Below are 19198 nucleotides of genomic sequence, written 5' to 3' on the forward strand. Positions count from 1 at the left end.
CATACAGAGTGAAGTAAGCCAGAAAGAGAAAAACAAATACTGTATGCTAACACATACATATGGAATCTTAAAAAAAAAAAAAAAAAAAAAGGTTCTGATGAACCTAAGGGCAGGACAGGAATAAAGATGCAGATGTAGAGAATGGACTTTAGGCCACGGGGAGGGGGAAGGGTAAGCTGGGACGAAGTGAGAGAGTGGCATGGACTTATATACACTACCAAATGTAAAATAGATAGCTAGTGGGAAGCAGCCGCATAGCACACAGAGATCAGCTCAGTGCTTTGTGTCCCCCTAGAGGGGTGGGATAGGGAGGGTGAGAGGGAGACGCCAGAGGGAGGGGATATGGGGATATATATATATGTATAGCTGATTCACTTTGTTATACAGCAAAAACTAACACAACATTGTAAAGCAATTATACTCCAATGAAGATGTTTTTTTAAAAAAAAGCATTGATTCTTGAGATGGAAATAGTTCTGGTAATGTTTATGGGGAAAAAATAACGCTGTTCTGCATCTGAAATTTCTTCTTTTAGTTCCATTTCACTGAAAGATTCCAAGAAGAAATACAGAAACTGGTCAAAAATTATGTAACCCCATAAGAGTTATTTCAAAGCCGTAATGCTTTGGCATGGTGGGAGGGGGCTGAAGAGGAGTGGCGGGTGTCTAATACAGTGATAAGCTAAGAGCTCAGAGAGGTGATCAGGGTTAGGATCTTATTAAATATTATCTTACGGGCTCCTTAATTTGAGCAAATACTGAGAGAATCATCAGTATCTAAAATTTTTCTCTGAGCATTTTCATCTTATAAAAAGAAAGTTAAAAATGTCATCAAAATCAGTGGCTAGGATTATTGTATTTAAAATGAACAAACAAGACTTTGAGTAAGCTTATATGGGCTGATAACTTCAAAACCATGTATTCAAGTACAAAACGATACTGCACTACAGCATATTCTACCATTTTGACTGGACCAAGGAGTAAGTGCTCTGCCAGTACTACTGTAGTTTTTATTTTTTAATATGTATTTAAAGTTCAAATGATTTTGACTGCTCTTCAGAACTAAGGCATTTTGATAGATCACTTCAACTTAAGGAGATGAACTAGACGTCGTCAGAAACCCCAAAGACCTACTAAAGACAGCAGGATACTGCCAGTCGCTACAAAATAGATTTTGTATTTGCCCCAGCTTCCAAGGTTTCTTACTGTCAAAGAGCCTTTTATCATGTTTTTATTGCTGCGGTATCTGCTATTAGCAACTTCCATATTTCTTTTACGGTTCAGTCACTTGGTGTATGGGGCTGTAGAACTCATTTTTTTCTAACTGATTCAGACCGTGCAGTCCCCTCCTAAAATCATGCTCCATTTGTTTTCTCTGTGTTCGTTGAAATATAAAGAATTTGTTTTATAGCTCTATTAAATGTCGGACCACTATGCTTTACATACTCAACACACAATCAAAACACTAATTCTTAAAACTTATCAAGAGTATTTACAATTTGTAAGTCTATCTACAGTGTAAATAAAGATAATAACTTAAACGCAACTAATGGTAAGAACAAAATTAAAGCAGCTATGTTTAGAAAAAAACACTATAAAAGGATTCCTACAGGATCGTCATATCTAGGTAAATTAGATTTTCAATTTGATTTATGCTGACTGGCATCTTTTCCCAAGTCCATAGCACTCTGCAAAGAACTGTTTTCACTTAGTTTTTAAAAGTCTTCTTTTCCAACTCTTTGTGTAATATATCTGGGGGGAAAATTGCATTTTAGATTAGGTTATGGGAAGGCATTTAATATATCTAACCAAGTTATTTTCTTAAGAAATTTATGTGTAGCTTCGTATTATTATTTCCATTGCGTGGAAAAGTAATTCCTATAAAAATCATTAAAATATTTATACCTTTTAAAAGCAAAGTAATTACAATTGATTATAGGCACATCAGAATTCAGAAACAACATGGTGTCATAAGTATAAAGTATATTCAGCTGATTCTCAACTGTAGTGATTTTTCTTATTTTATGGTTGGTTGGTGAAATACATCGATTTGATGCAGCTTTTAGTGCTAGGCTAAACGATTTAATGGTGATGGTATGTGATTTATTTATATATTTTGTTCAATTGTACTTTCATATTTAAAAAGTAATAAAATCTGTTCAAAATCTGTAGATTAAAATCTCAGTATATGGCATCGAGGTCAACATTTTGATTTTCTTTACAGTCCATAATTTAATTTTTTATTTGGTCTATAATTTGTCTGCTTTTAAAATTAAATTATGAATTTGAATATTAGAAAACAATTTTAAGAACATTAAAATAAAATGGGCATATGTTGTAACATATGTTCAATCATATATCCACTGATCTCCACTTTGATATGAGGTTGTTTGGTCTTCTGTAGATCTTCTTACATTAATAGCTGAAGGTTTGGGATTCAGGACTCTTGATGTCCCTTTGCAGTAAAAACATGGAGATGAGATTATGGTACAAAATGCCAACACTGAAGCCAGTGTGGCTTATGTTAATGCTTTAGGCCCATCACCATCAGAACTGGTTGGAAACGGGGTCTACAGCAGAGGAGAGAGCCCCTTCCCGCACTGGGTTCTGGGATGGATAAAAATGATGAGCACCTCCAGCTGCCTTCGACAGACCCTGGACATCTCTTCAGACCTCTTCTTAATACACAAGTCACTTTGGAGGGTCTCATTCCTAAGGAAAAAATAAATAATAATTTTCAAACTTTATTGGACCAAGAATTATGACTTAGATTAACCAAATAGCAGCTGAATGTGCCTTTAATGATACCTTCTTATTTATAATCAGGAAACATAGAAAGTGACCTCGAACCACCAACATAGCACATCCTCTGGAGAACTTGGAACAGCAATCCATTCCTCACTTCATTGTTTTTCACCCATGGGATCACTCACCCTACTGCTTGTCCTCAGCTTTGCCTTTGAAACTGAACGTGTGTGCAGTATTTTCCGCATGCATTTAATATGTAATACAAGATACATTTTAAAACTTACATTTGTACTCCCTCCTCCCTGCCTTAGTTACATGTAACATGAAGCTTATGTTTTAACAGTCAAGAGCTCTCCAGTTTTACAGTATCATAAAAAGAGTTTATGAGCCTTTTGTTAAAACTCGGTGCCTATGTCATTGGCAGGGCATGAAATTATTTTCAGCTACTTCTTCTACTTATAAGATAAAATTTGGTCTGAATTAAGCATCACACAGGGGGAAATTGAAACAATGCCTTTGTAGCCTAAAAGGAGTTTAGTCATCAAGTGACACAGATTTGGATTCCCCAGTTTCCACCACATGTGCATACCCCCCGGGGAAAACCTGGTCTCTGTTCGTACTTGTCTCTAAAAAGTTCCCATTTCAGGGGGACTTCCCTGGCGGTCCAGTGGCTAGCACTCCGTGCTTCCAATGCAGGGGGCGCAGGTTCGATCCCTGGTCAGGGAACTAGGATCCCACATGTTGCACGGGGCAGCAAAAAAAAAAAAAAAAATTCCCCATTTCAATGTTCACATTAGTTATGCAAAATCAATGGCATGTTTTTAAAGGGTGTGGATACAACCTTAGCACAAGTTATTCCTGCCAAGAACAGGAATCATTTTAATAGGATGGAGTTTCCAGGGCCATGTTATTGGTAAACACCGGAACTCTCTTGGCCACCTACCCTCTAAATAAATGGAAATCTTCCATGAATTATTTATGGATTCTGAGATGAGGCCGATACAGACATTGTTTCTCAGATTTCTATTTCCCAGAAGGATGGGCAGTCTGAAGTGGGTGATCGGCCTAAGTGGTGTTTTTCTGTTTCCTGGGGTCATCATAAGCGTTTGAAGTACTGAGTTGCTGGAAGTCGATTTCTCTCCCAATGGAAGCCCCCCTGGGCAGCATCTTCAGTAAACTGTTATCAATTACAGTGCAAATAAATGCCTTCCCTTCACCACTGAGCACGGACTTGTTATTCTGCCTCTGCAGACATGAAAGCACAAACTTGGAGGCCAAAACCAAGCCTTCTCTGGTCTGTGTCTGGGCAGAGGGTGTGTGTCAAATAAGGGATTCAGAAATGAATTCTGGATTATTTTAAACAAAAGTTCATACTGAAAAAAAATACTCATACACACACTTGTGTAAATACGTGTGTCTTCGTGTGCATACACATACACACAAAATAAAATAGATGGTCGAGAGGTACCAAATCATCTTTTAGCCATTGTATTAGTTTCTTTGAAACATTCCTCTTAATTTTGATTTATAACGCTGTGGAAAACCTTTAGAATAACAGGTTCTCCGTCTCTGGAGGCCTCAGTCAGGTGCTCGTCTGGACACGCGGGGAATGCAGCTGCAGGTCGCTGCCAGGCAGAGCCTGGAGGGGCGTGCGAGGGGCGGGGTCTGGCAGATGCTTCTCTCTGGGAGGTGACCGGCGACCCGCGACCCAACTGCCAGAAACCATCAGCTTGAGACGATGTTAGGAAAAGCTGGATTCCACTAAGATGATAAAGAGAACTTGGAGAAGGAAAGAGGCCGGGGCAGCTCTGTGCCCTGTTGAAAATAAAACTGGATCATTAGGGCTTTCTGGGAGCAATTACTCTTAGCCGGGGATGCAGTGATGGGCTCCGCCCCCTCGCCTCCTCCCTCCTCTCCCCCTCCCAGCTTTCCTGAGGGGCTCTGATCTCTCTCACCGGGCTTTCCCGCTGGCAAACGCTGACGTGGGTGAGGAGTGAGAGGGCGGCTTCACGGAATCCTGTAAGCTGTGGCGAGGGCACCGTTGCATGCAAGGCACTTGGCAAGATCACGGTGGTACAGTTCATTAGGTTAAAACGGAACTGCCTCCCCCAGTGGAATTTGTCCCCCTTCCTGTTACTTCCGCAGTCCCTATATCCAACTCTGTCATTGCACTACCACGTTATATAATAATTATCTAAACTCCCCGATTTTTATTCGCCACCCTCCATCCCCCCACTAACCTGAGCCCCTCAAGGCCTGGGATTGACTTTTTTTTTTTTTTAACATCTTTATTGGAGTATAATTGCTTTACAATGGTGTTAGTTTCTGCTTTATAACAAAGTGAATCAGCTATACGTATACATATGTTCCCATATCTCTTCCCTCTTGCGTCTCCCTCCCTCCCACCCTCCCTATCCCACCCCTCTAGGTGGTCACAAAGCACCGAGCTGATCTCCCTGTGCTATGCGGCTGCTTCCCACTAGCCACTGGGATTGACTCTTATGCAAGTTTCTACCATATACTTCCTAACACAGTGTCGGAGCTCAGCATATATTTTTCTCTCATGCTCCTTTCTCTGTCTACTGCCTCTCAGCTCAGACGCCATCTCCTCTAGGAATCGTCCTCTGATTCCCCAAATACTGGTCAAAGTGGCCTTTCTTTGTGTTTCCTCAGCGCTCTCTGCTTCCCCCCATCACAAGCTTTATCTCTCTTTGTCTGTTTAATAATTTGTACCCACTGGAATATCAAATCCACAAGGAAGGAACTGAGTTTTTTGTTTGTTTGGTTGTGCTTATTTACTATTTATTTTTAACTGTTTTATTGAGATACAGTTTACATACCATAAAATTCCCTCATTTCAAGTGTACAATTCAATGGTTTTTAGTGTATTTACACATGTTTGCAATCATCACCATAATCTAACTTTAGGACATTTTTGTTCCCCTAAAAAAAATACGGCAGTCGCTCTCCACCCTTCCCCTTTTCCACTCCAACCTTAGGTGACCACTGGTCTGCTTTCTGTTCCTATAGGTTAACTTGCCCTGAATATTTCCTATAAATGGAGTCATACAATATGTGGTCTTTTGCAGCTGGCTTCTTTCACTTAGTATTTTAATCTTTGCATTCTCAGTTTAGAAATAAATTGCTTAGCACAGAAAAGACATTCAATGAATTTTTCTAACATGAAAAAATAAATGCATTAACCAACTCTAGCATTTTCTGGAGCTGGAAGTTGTGCTCAAAATAGAGCTCGTCCGAGAGGCTTTGACAAAGCTCTACGTTAGAAATAGCATTATCGCTTCCTAAGCCCTTTCTAGCAAGTGCCAATTGTTTGTTTGTTCCCATGGGGCCCCTTGGACTGAGGTGAGGCACAGAAGAGGTAGCTGGGGGAGGTGTGAGCCACGCATGGGAGCTGCCTGCCTGGGCTCCGGGGAGGCTGCTGGGCGCGCAGGGAGCTACTGATGCCAGGTGCCGGGCCCTAAGTTTTGCAGTCCACGCAGGTCTGAGGTGTGCCTGCCTCCTCTTTGCTGGACCACCTCACTGCTCATCTCGGCACTCAATGATGCTCTTTCCGCCCTGTGCTGTCAAAACTGGAAAGGGTTTGATGAAGTCATGCCCAGGTTTAATGAATAATCAGGCCCTATGCCTCAAGCCCTCAGAAGGGTACTAAGGTTTTCAGAGAGGACAAAGTCAGACATTTTTAGTTGCAGAATTCCAGAAATCAGCTGTCCAGAAATGGGGCTGTTGGAAGAAGCGAGGCGCATCACATAACTTATCTCAAAGATTCTGCCATTCCCAAGAACAGAGGAGACAAGAGAGAGGCTGTAGAGATGGCCCCATCCAGAGCTGCCTGCTAACCTGACCCTGGGGTTTGTGGGAAGACACTCCTTCAGGCGTGCACACCAGTGAAGCAGGGCTTCTGATCTGTAGAAATATTTCTATTAACTTTCTTTTTCTACCGTACTATTGTCAAATGCAATATTAATGTAGCACCAAAATTTATCATTTTTATGCCATAAATCTTCCTTTAATTTTATACATAATAAGTGCTTACAGATGCAAATCATGTTTGAATGGAAGGACATAATGGTTAAAAGAAGTACTGGCCATATTGTAGTAATTGTGCAAACAGCTGGTTCAAGTTAACATATGTGTATTCCCAGTCTCGTGTATATGAGATACAAGTTAATGTCAACAGTACTTTAACAATGCAACTGAATCTAATTATGGAATTGAAAGCGCTATGGGGAGAGGGATCACATTTTCACTGAAAAGCATAGGTAGACATCTGTTTCTGGTGAGTTTCAAATAGGTACTTGCATCTTTTACACTCACCAATTCCATAATTTTTTGCAACCGTGGATTAACTAATTGCCTGCGTTTTTTTTTTTCTAAAACTAGATGGCAGATATACTTTTCAGCAATTTAATTTTGCCAGTGGCATTATATATGCCTTTTAAATATGGGAGGTGTAAAGAGGGCTGCGACTGGAATTTAGGGCAAAGGGAACGCTTCCTTGCTTTGTTACCAGATGGCTCCCCACTGTGTCCACAATTCTTTATTTTACTAGATTCTTCTGTTGGAAATCCTTTCAATTAGTGAAATCACTTACATTAACCTTCAGGGTCTCTTAAGATGCTAATATCCTTGGAACATTGGGCCTGTTAGACATTTCTAGTAGGAGTGAATTAAATTACATTATTTTTCTCCCAGTAGCTGGCTAAAGTCAATGCACTGAGTAAATACAAGGAATGGGGCATGATTTTGAAGGGAACCCAGTTGCAAAGAAGATCCCTCTGAGAGTAAGGGGAGCCTGAGAAGCAAGGGGCATTGGCTGCCAATGGGCCACTGTGCCCAAGTGCCATGCTGTGTGCCAAGTTCACTTCTGACAGCTGAAATTTAAAATCGTTTATTCTTGAGCAACGGACTTGGAATACAGTACCTCTGCAGAACTGCTAAAGGAATTCAAATTTTTCACCTGGAGAGGTGAAGATTTCAAAGATGGCCTGATTGGGCTCTTCCCATAACCTACCGTTGTTTTGCATTTTATCAGTTCAGCTAAGTCAGAAGACCCAATTAGAATCACATTTCTTCCTCCTCTAGCTCTTCATGTGCTGGTTTCCACTGCCCAAAACAATGAAAGATTGTGCTTTTTTTTTTTTGCCATTGCACTTTTAAGCAGGAGCCCAATGCATCTAAAAGCAGGTCACTTAGACAGTTGTCAAAGACGTAAAGCATTGTTAAAGGGGAGACAATCACTCATCGGCTTAATTGTTGATGGAAATAAAAAGTTTATGTTCATCCTTTATTGCTTAGAGGATTTGAATATCAGTGCAATTGGGCTATGATGCCAGCTATCTCAGGGATTGCCAGGATCAATTTGTCTGGTCTGGTGGGCTGTGTCCCAAGGGTTTTATCTATTCTCATGGTTCCGTGCAGGTGCATTTTTCAGAGAGAAAATGAGTTACTTAGTCAAGTGTATAATGACAATGGTCCTCTCCCTCTAGAGCTTCCAAACAAACTCCTCCAGATCATGTCTATGAGAACATATATTCCACAGGCTTCTAAGACGTGAATGGTCACTGGTAAATGAGGCAGATTAAAGAACACAGTGGTGAAATTCCATGTTTTAAAGGACTTTAAAGTATTTTTAAAATTTGACTAAATATGCCCGTTGTCTCCGGCGTCCAGAAAGGTAAGGTAGTTTAGTGGCCTGAGGGTAAACTACAAAAATTTCTATCCTTCTGTCTCTTCCATGAAAATGTAAAGCATAACTTTTAACCTAAACAGAGTGTACTCGACTTTGCAAGTGTTTACTTTTATGTCGTACTGAAAGACAACCACTGGCAAAAGTTTTCTTGGAGGAACAGGATTCAAACACTTAAACCACAAATTCTTATAGTTCCAGAAATGTCAGCTTTTTTTTTTTTTCAGCAGCACACCAGTTGGGAAGGCAAGCCAGTTTTGACCATCGGCTTACAAGAAGGAAAGAAAACTAAAAAGAGGAAGCAAGAGAACACGAGAAGAATAAGGAGAGGGAAGGAATGGGAGCAAGAGGAATTAAGGGGAGAAAGAAAGAGGGGGTTTAGAAACCTTAAGAAACGGTAGCAGATGTCATTTGTTGCCATGATCATCAGTCAGCCAAAACGGTCTAAAATTTAACCACAAATTCAGCAAGTGGAACTTAGAGGCTATGTCACAAACAGGCAACAATGGGTCATAGTCTCCAGCTGAAAGCTAAGATTTTCAATTATCCAGATGTGTGTTTGGTTTTACAGCCATTAGGTAACTGCATTGCTGACAAAATACAAAGATGGTCTTAATCAGAGAGAGGTTAATTGTAGTCACAAAAGGAAAATGTCTTATTTTATACTAACTAATCTGATTAGTTTGAAACTGCCTTTTGAAAAGGACTTATCTTTTTCTTAGCTTAGTCTTCAGAATCATGAGAATTTTCTTGTTTTTGGAGTAAACCTAACCATGGTAGCCCATTTGCTAATTGTATTTCTTACATTTCCCTGTAATAAAAGTTGTCCTTGGGCTTCCCTGGTGGCGCAGTTGTTAAGAATCCGCCTGCCAACACAAGGAACACGGGTTTGATCCCCAGTCCGGGAAGATCCCACATGCCGCGGAGCAACTAAGCCTGTGTGCCACAACTACTGAGCCTGCGCTCTAGAGCCCGTGAGCCACAACTACTGAGCCCGTGTGCCACAACTACTGAAGCCCGTGTGCCTAGAGCCCGTGCTGTAGACTCTACCCACGGTAGACTTTTGACCTCCAGAACTGTAACATAATCAATGTGTGTTATTTTAAGCCACTAAAATTGTGAGAATTTTTACAGCAGTAATAGGAAACTAATACATATATTCCAAATGACGAGAAGATATCACACCCTTAAAATCACAACAGGATATTATTTAATTTTAAAACGGAACATGCAGAGAACATAAAGAAGATCTCTTGGAAATCAGACACACACACACACGTGCACACAAGCACATATCCACATATACACATGTATACCAGCAGAAATGAAAAACTCAATAGAAACCAAAAATGATACAACTGAGAAAAATCTCACAGATATTAGAGGAAAAAAAGATATGAAAATTAGAACAGAGTACTTACAAAACTTACAGAACCAGACAGTTGATCCAACATTCACAAAATAAAAGTTCTAGAAAGCAGAAAGAAAATAGAGGAGAGAAAATCATCAATGAAACACATTTAAAATATTTTTCTACAAAAACATGATTTTCACATTGAGATGGCCTACTGAGAGTCCAGAGTAGGTAAAAATACACCCACATCTAGCCACACCATCATGAAATTTCCAAATATCACAAAGAAAGAGAAGATTTCAAAAGATATCAAAGGAAGAAAATAAATTCATATACAAAGGATCTGGAATTAGAGTATATTCCAATGTTTTGATAATAACAATGGAAGCTAGAAAACAATGGAGAAATGTCTTCAAAATTCTGAAAGAAAATTATCCCTAACCTAGAATTCACCACTAGTCAAGCTACTAGAATAGGATAAAACTATTTTAAGACAGACAAGTTCTCATAAAGTTTATCTCACATACACTCTTTCTCAGGAAGCTACAGGAGTATGTGCTCCCCTAGAACAGGGGCCTAAACCAAAAATGGGAAATACATAAGATTCAGAAAATGAGGTTTCTACAAAGACACAAGAAAAACGTGATCTGTGGGATGATGGTGAAGCAGATCACGATGACACTGGCCACCAGATGTGGAGGCAACCATTCCAGACTGGGACAGGTCAGGGGACATGGGAGACTCTGTGTCAAAAAGATAAAATTGATGAAGCTTCTGATTCATCTCAGGAGATTTAGAAAATTGGGAGGTTTGGGGTTGGATTCGTGATAAGCACAAAGAAACCAGGAAAACAGGGGACTTCCCCAGCTGTCCAGTGGTTGAGACTCCACACTTCCACTGTAGGGGGTGCGGGTTCGATCCCTGGTCAGGGAACTAAGAGCCCACGTTCCGTGAGACGTGGCCAAAAAAAAAAAAAAAAAGGAAACCAGGAAAATAGGGGTAAAAGCAAGTAAGGAAAGGAAAATAATCATAGTACACTACATAGCTTAGCATGAATAACATTATGTGTCTTATAATATAAAAACTGACTGCTGACCTAACCACAATTTTGAGATAAATATATTGAGAATATAAAGGCTACAAAAACACACGGTGGGAGGAGGAGTGAAGCAAAGCAAATCCTCAAATTCCAGAGTGGAAAGTCACAGATAAAGCCTAATATTTTCAAAATTAAGAAGTAACAGTATACAGCTTCCCTGGTGGCACAGCGGTTAAGAATCCACCTGCCAACGCAGGGGACGCGGGTTCGACCCCTGGTCCAGGAAGATCCCACATGCCACGGAGCAACTAAGCCTGTGCGCCACAACTACTGAGCCTGCGCTCTAGAGCCCGTGAGTCACGACTACTGAGCCCGCGAGCCACAACTACTGAGCCCGTGAGCCACAACTACTGAGCCCGTGCGCCTAGAGCCCACCGCACAAGAGCCCACAAGAGAAGCCACCGCAATGAGAAGCCCGTGCACCGCAACGAAGAGCAGCCCCCGCTCACCGCAGCTAGAGAAAGCCCACGGGCAGCAAGGAAGACCCAACGCAGCCAAAAATAAATAAATAAATAAATTTATAAAAAAATAAAAGTAACAGTATAAGTATGATGTTTAACAGGTTAGAGCAAAATACCAAAAGAATTCAGCTAAGAGAGCAGGCAGTTAGTACTTCTGGGGAGGGTGTACGGGGAGTGGGGAGTAGGAAACTGCTGTTTTTCATTACAAGACTTAGCTAATTGTTTAATTATGTCATACAGATGATTTTTCAAAACCTGTGATATTGTGAGAATTTTAGTAGAAGGATCGTTTTATTTAAGTTGTTTTGCAAAGTTCCATTGATTCACTGGTGTATTCCTTTGATTAGATTACTGAACGGTAGGTATAGTTTAAATATAAGGAAAAGAGGCACAGAAAGGTTCCAAGAAAGGAAGATTCCAAGAGGCTACTGAATAAAGCTAAGTCAGAAAGATAAACAATGCTGCCTGAGTTTACTCTTTCTGAGGGGTTTTTCTGTTTTCTCCAGCTGTGAAATATATTTATGACTTTCAACTCCTTTCTTTTGTTCGTTTTTGAGGGCCAAGTGAAGACACACCTTAAAGCAAGCGATTAACAAAAGTAACCCTCCATCATAAGTGTTATCAAGTGATTTAAATTATCCTGAAAACATATAGCATATTTCTTTGTATGCAATCACAAGGAGCTCTAACATGTTTTGTCTGGTCTGAAAATTTATGCAACTTATCAACAAATAATTGTGCCTATGAAATGAATCAAAATATTTCTTCAGCATTTTAATGAACATCTATATACATCAATATTACAATACATTTCTCAAATTTAGCCTACTGATGTTAAGCCTTCTGTTGATCACCTATTTGGTGACTTCTCCCCATCCGCCTTTCTATCCTTATATCGATTACTCTAGACCACCCAACATGCTTCTGGGCCACTTGCCTGAGATGACAATGTGTGAGGGACCATGAATTAATTTCACTGTTACCAAAGGAAACCACAAGCAGAAAAATAAACCAAATGATGTGTTCTGAGGTTAAATAAGTAGAGGAGGATGACATTATTCAGGGACACTATGATTTTTGCTGAAATCATCCCTCTGCTTTTCTGGGTTAATCTGTATCTTACCAGAGCTTCCAAGGGCACAGGGGGCTAGTGCTGCAACGGGTATTGATGTGCCCTCTCCTCACCACTCCCTACACCGATACTAATTATCACTGCAGAGCTTGTCTTTTCTCAGAATACAGTCCACAGCCTTTGTGTCATAGTTATCCTGCCAATAGCTTCCGAAAGAGGTTCTTCATCTGTCTGCCCATGTATCTTGAGGGCTTGCCATGCTGCATTTTACAGTAGGTAGCAGACTGATTACCTTGCTCTGTCTGCCCAAGGAAGTAAGGACAACCTTCAACGTTTCTGTACTCTCATTTCTTTCTTCTATGGTGAGGAAATCTGTACCCTATTTCCCACCTCATTGGTTACTCCTCCCCTGCAGAGAAAGAGTGGCCAGTCAATTGGTCCCTGTCACCAGTGGGTACCTCCAAAGCAAGACGGCCCCACCTGCCCTCTTCATAGGCCTGGACATCCTCAGGTAGAGTGGGCTGTCCTCTCCACTTCCTGTGGCCTCCTGCCAGCCTCCTTTCTCAGGTCCAGTTTTTCAGCGTGAGCCTGGGTGGATCTATTGGATCAGCCTTGCTGTCTTCAATTCAGGGGGAAGGAATAGAAAACTTCACTTTGCATAATCTAGCTCGACTAGGAAGCCTTACACTTAATAAACCTGATACTTTGCCCAAACTGGTTCAGTTCTCTGTCTGCATGCTTTATTCATCAGAACCCCTGGGACAGGGAGGGGAGGGGAGTATCAAGGGGAAGATTCCAGCACTGAACCCCACCCCGGACTGCCAACAATCACTATAAGATTAAGATATGCTGAAGGCCAAATCAGTCCCTGAAGGGAAACTCCTTTCAGCAGAAGCCTGCCATAACGCAGTTAACCTATAAGGCAAATATTAGTTCTCTCCCCAAAACAGCATGAAAAAGTGGCTCCACTGTATTTGTCTGGTGCTGGTTTCATGAGTGTGCCCTGGGGATTGCAGACAATACGCTGGTGCTAAAGTAGCAACTGAAATCTTTTACCCAGTCGGCTGGACTCAGGCTCTGTTCTGGCACGTGGCCCAGTACATCAATATTGTGGTTTTCAGCCCATTTTGGAAGCTGCTTCACTAAGCCATGTGACAACCCCAAAAGTTGGTCCGGCACCAGAAGACTTCATCAGATTGCGAACTTGAGAGCCCTCAAGTCAGCTGTTTTTGTATTGATGCCTCCCTTCCCATAATCACTAACAGAAGGGGAGGGGGCTACAGTTGGAACACACCTCACACCTTCAACGCCGTTCATGTTTATGTCTCTGAACCCTCGTAAATCTCCTGGGCTCTGAGCACTTGCTGACTCAAATAAAAGCACTCTCTGGAAGCAACTTCAAGTAAGAGTTTGAGTTATTAGCAGAGCTCAACAGACGTACCTGGAAAGAGCACGTGGCATGGCTACAGATTTGTCAGAAAGATTTAAGAGTATCAGTGTATTTACTGATTTGAACACTAGCAAAAATCGAAGCTGCGAATACTCTAGACCTAGCCATCTGATGGTCCCCTTGGAAATTGTGCAGACCATGTGGCCCGTACTATGCAACGTAGTAGGTACAAGTCATGGCGAACTTCCAGTTGAAAAGTGGCAAATTAGTAGATGATGTCAATGTTGACAGCTCTCAACTTTATGCTTCATTCATTCCAGTGTTATGAGAGATGCCTTGTCTGTTAAAACGACAACCACACAACCAATATTGAACACCTACTACTCACTCAGCCTTGTTGTAGACATTGGGGGGGGGGGCGTGCAGAAGGATTCCTCATATTCTTTGAGTTGAAGAGGTTTATAATGTAATTGGTGACTTACAGTGAAGGCACGTTAAACCATCAGAAAGCAAAAGTAAATTAAGCGATACATTTTCTGATAGGTACCTCAGATGAAGTAGAAATTAGGCAGAGAGGGGTGTTAATATGATTAACTGTGTAAGACTTCCTGAAGAAGTGTGACCTAAAGAATGGGTAGGCAGGCTTGGGTAAGTAAAAAAAGAAAGAAAAAATTCTAGGTATGGAGACAGGGTTTCTCAAGAAACCGAAATAGTAACATGCAAGCCCTGCTTGTGGAAAAGGGAAGAAAGACATTGGGCTGCCTAGGGAGAATGACCATACGGAAATAGAGTGAATTTAATCAAAAATGACAGCTATGGAGAAATCCTGAATGAAGGATTTTTAGAAGTCAAACCAAAGGGTTTACAACATAGGGAAGGTTAAATAAGAAATCATTAAAGGTTTCAGTGGGGAAACTGAAAAAATTAAAGTTAAATTTAAATGTGATTCATCTGGTGTGAAGATGGAGTAAACACCAAATGGTAACTGTCACTTGACCAGACTTAACAAACCTCACTTCAACACGCTGCCCACCCATAACGAGGACAGTAGCCAATGATTAAACGTATGGACAACCGCCTCGAATACAAAGGCAGTTTCAGCATTTGCTGATTTTTGACTGGCATTTTGTTGACAGCAGAATTACATCACAACAATTAAATGTAATTATGCAGACCAACAGTTAGAATAAGATAGACACCATCGATTCTTTCTAAATGACTCTTCCCTCCAAGTTTTCTCCCTTAAAGTTTGAGATTGCTTGATTTTAGTTAAAAGGAAAAAAAAGAGAAAATTTGGTTTTTTCCATTATAGACATCCCAGTGATCTCTCCATAAATAGTACTCCTAAAAAAATGAAAGTCCAGATTTTTGAAGTTTTCTTGATAATTTTTTAAACTCAATAATAATTCATTAATTGAGTTGTTTTGTTATACAGAATTCAGAAAAAATTTTTTTGAAAAGGGGTATGGAGAGATTCAACATTCTCCATGTATTTCAGTTTTGACAAATAGTGACCACTCTTATTTGTCAAGGATTTTACTTATGTTCCCGCATTCCGAAAAGATTGCATAATCAGTGCAAATACCACTAGAGATAAGCCACTTTCTATTAACACTTACTGAGTCTTCTTCAATCTTACTTTCTAGGACAAGTAAACAAAAGAAACATTTTTTTACTTTCATAGTTGTGAAAATTTAAAAAGCAAGACAGCATCCTTCTCCAACTCCTGCCCCTTCTCCTAGTTCTGTCACTGGTGTCTGCTCTGCTGCTCTAAGTCGGGCTTTTCAGGCCACCAAAGGGCAGCAGGACATCCAGAATGCCATTCTCCGCCCCCTCCTGGGAGCCAGTGGTCACAAGCCTGTGCTCTGTCCCACACTGGAAGCATCCAGGTGGAATTTAAAATAGAATGGATGAGGACCCAGTTATGTAAAAAAGTCACCTCTGGTCTTCTGTTCCATCATGGGAGTTAAGACCAGCTGGGGTGCTTCTGGTATCAGTTTCCAGTACATAAGTCTCTGTGATCTGCAGCAGAAATTCTTACAACAGGGCCCTTAGAAGTCTCGTCCTCTGATGGACTGCCAGAGGCAGAGTCCAAGGCATATCTGTGCGGGCAGACTTTTTGCTGAGTTTCCCAGGGACTGAGAGAAAACTACCAGAAGGCACAGCCTCCCCTGGGTTCTACAGCTAATAATCTACAGTTGTCCTGGATGGGAGGTAGGATTTATTGCTGGCCTGCTACTTATCTTGGTTCAACTGGCCTAGTTGGTCAGAGAGGACCATGGTCAGAGATGCAGTCTCTCTGAAGAGCTTCTTTGAGTGAAACAAATATTTCCTCTGGCTTTCCCTCCTAAATCCCCTTTTCCAGAATGTAGCTCAAAACACCTTACCGTTGCCAGGAAAACAAATTCATGTACCCTTCTTGCCGGATCAAGAAGCTACAGATGCTTCAGTAATCTGTGCAAACTTGGAGTTACACTGTGCTTTGCTTAACAGCATTAATCAAATTTTAGGTAGCTGGGCTCAGATCATGAGATGATACAAGTTCAGCTCCCATTTTGAACAATTAGTGGTATGATCTTTACAACATTTTTTAGAAAGCTTGCATAAGACAGTAAGCACCAGGTTATGTTCTATCAGACAGTTAATATTTTGTTCTCTCTCTGAATTACAAAATCAAAAATAATAAATAGGAAATGAGATTCCTTCTTGCTGCTAAAGTAATAAACAATTTGAAATGTGTAGTTGCGTATATGTTTGGATTTGACCCATCATTTACTTTATTCTTCAACTTTAAATAGAGAGCATAATCCCCACTAATGGTAGTAGAGATGAACCACTTCAAATTAATAAGAGATATAAATTAGATTCTGAAGGAGCCCCTCACCTTCATATTCCAGGATAAAGAAGATATCTGTAACTTCTTTTATCCTCTAAATAAAGTTTCATGTGACCTGACAGGATTATAATACATTTTAAAACTCGACCATCTTAAGATATTTCTGCAAAGAAAATAATTCATTTTAATTAAAATCCACAAGGAAAAGTGGAACAGAAGATACAAAATGGGGGCCAGAAAACTCTAGCCTGTGCCGCCCTAAGAACTGGGGCCCCTCTCTCAGGTAGACAAACCCGGTCGCTAGGCTTCCTCCTCCTAGGAGTGCAAATTCACTAGCAAATGCAGTCTCCCCACACCACCACATACACGTACACAGCATGCCTACCGCCTCCCTCCCTCCAGCCCTGTGGAAACTCCAGTAAGAGATTCAGATCCGAAAGAGCTTTTGCTCATTTTACAGGTGAGAAAACTGAGGATCAAAAGTGAAATTGATTGCCCAGGATTATAACCTGCTGACCGGAAACCCAGTCACTCAACTCAGCCCAATGCTCTTTCCACTGTTCTTCCCGGTCCACAAAAACCACACAGCAAAGTGGGGGTGGGGGGGTGGAACGGAAGGGCATCCATGCAGACCATCATCTGCCTCTGAGAGACCCGACTTCAGGGAGACCTCCTCAGGAGACCCACCCACCCATTGTGGGTTTTTGTTTATCTTCACAGAACAGAACATGTCTTTTGATGGAGAGATCTGTGAACTGTGATATAAAGATCCACGGGACACAAAAGAGGAATTTAGACCTTGAGGCCAGATACCTGGAATTTGGTCAAAAAAAGGAAAAAAAAAAAAAAAGCAGTGCTTTTTAATCAACTTCTGCAGCAGTACGTTGTGGTAGGAAGAACAAGACCTCTAAAATACGATCGGTTTTTGACTCTGCTATCTTCTAGCTGAGTGGCCTTGAGCAAGTTTCTTAGTCTCTCCAAATTCATTTCTTTATCTATAAAATGAGCACCAATTTGAGGGGTTTGAATCTTTGCATGGAGTGAGAAGAGAGAGACAGAGAGTAAGAGAGAAAACACAGGGGGCATGTAGGCTCTCAGTGCATGACACAAAATAGGCACTCAAATGTCTGCTTGTTGAATAAGAAGCTTAATTCTTCAGCTGGACCATCTCCTGGAAGTAAGTCTCCTTTGCTTTAGAGATATGAACAGAATGACCCCTAAGGCCCTAGATCACACAGAAAAGATGCAGGACCACTCAGGCCCTGAAACTGTGCCTTGGATTTGAAACTAGTTGAGCCAGTGGTCTTAGACTCTAAGAATAGAATACTGTGAGTGCCCCTCTAAAGGTTTATCTGGACGTCTGGACAGTGTTTGATCCCTAGACTAACAACAAAGGCAACATTCAAATGACCCCACTCCCAAACTAGATTAAGTAATCCTACAGTGTGTGTTCCCGGCGCACAATACTTCCCCAATGCATTCATTGCTCTGGCTGTGATTGCCTGCCCCCTTGTCTGTCTTGCCAACTGGGCTATAAACTCCACTACCATTTAACTCAGTGCTATCCCCACTTTTTAACCCATAATGGAGGCTCAGTGTATCTTCCTAAAGGAAAAAAGTCCAGCAACTTCCTTAAAACATCTACCATCGTTGGCTCAAAAAATCAACCTAAAGTATTCGTGTTCTCCACTCCCCCAGTTCTTCCCCAATACCCCTGCAGAGGAAGCCTCTTCTCTAGTTTCACCATTTGGGCCACTTAGATATCTGCTCGGGATGTTCCTCACCACGTTGTTAATCTGTTCAGTAAATTGTTTTCAAAACCAGGATCTCGTGTACTGGGCCCCATGGCAGGAGTTCAGCAGGGAATGCTCCACTATCCCTCATGGAGAGGCTCACAGAATAAAGTGAGCTTGGATGAAGTCTCTGATTTTCAGAGAGGCCACTAGCCATTAGCCAAAATATTTCTGGATCAGTAACTACACCCTATCATCATCTTGACTCTCTAAAAATTACAATGTGGCTTTAGGACCTGGTACATAGCGTTCACTCAATAGATATTTGGTGGCTAAAGGAATGAATGGGATAGGATGGGAATTCCAGTGAGCTTTTATTGCTCTGGGCTGATATAGGAGACATGCAGCAAATGAAATCATTTATTTGAGGATAAAGCTAATAAAGTAAATCTTTAACTTGAGTAAGTCTAGATTTTGGAACCCACTAAGGTGGTATACCCTGAGAGCTTACTAACATTTCAGAAGTCCTCTGAGGAGCAGGTGATGCCTCTCATAAACATTTCCTGTCACCAACTAGGTGAGACAGGGTTTTCTGATACCACAGCTAAGCATGTGCCGCCTGAATTCAGAGTTCTCCCCAGAGATCTTCTATCCTGGAAAACACTGGTTAACTAAACTCTCTAAACTTCCGGGCACCAGAACATTCTCCTGTTTCCAAACTCTTTGGCTCCAAACAGTAACTTGCCAGATTCTATACTTTCCTTTACTGATAATCTCAAATTATTTTGTTTCAGACTTG

The sequence above is a fragment of the Eschrichtius robustus genome, chromosome 8 (assembly GCF_028021215.1).
Source record: "Eschrichtius robustus isolate mEscRob2 chromosome 8, mEscRob2.pri, whole genome shotgun sequence".
NCBI classification, from domain to species: Eukaryota; Metazoa; Chordata; class Mammalia; order Artiodactyla; family Eschrichtiidae; genus Eschrichtius; species Eschrichtius robustus.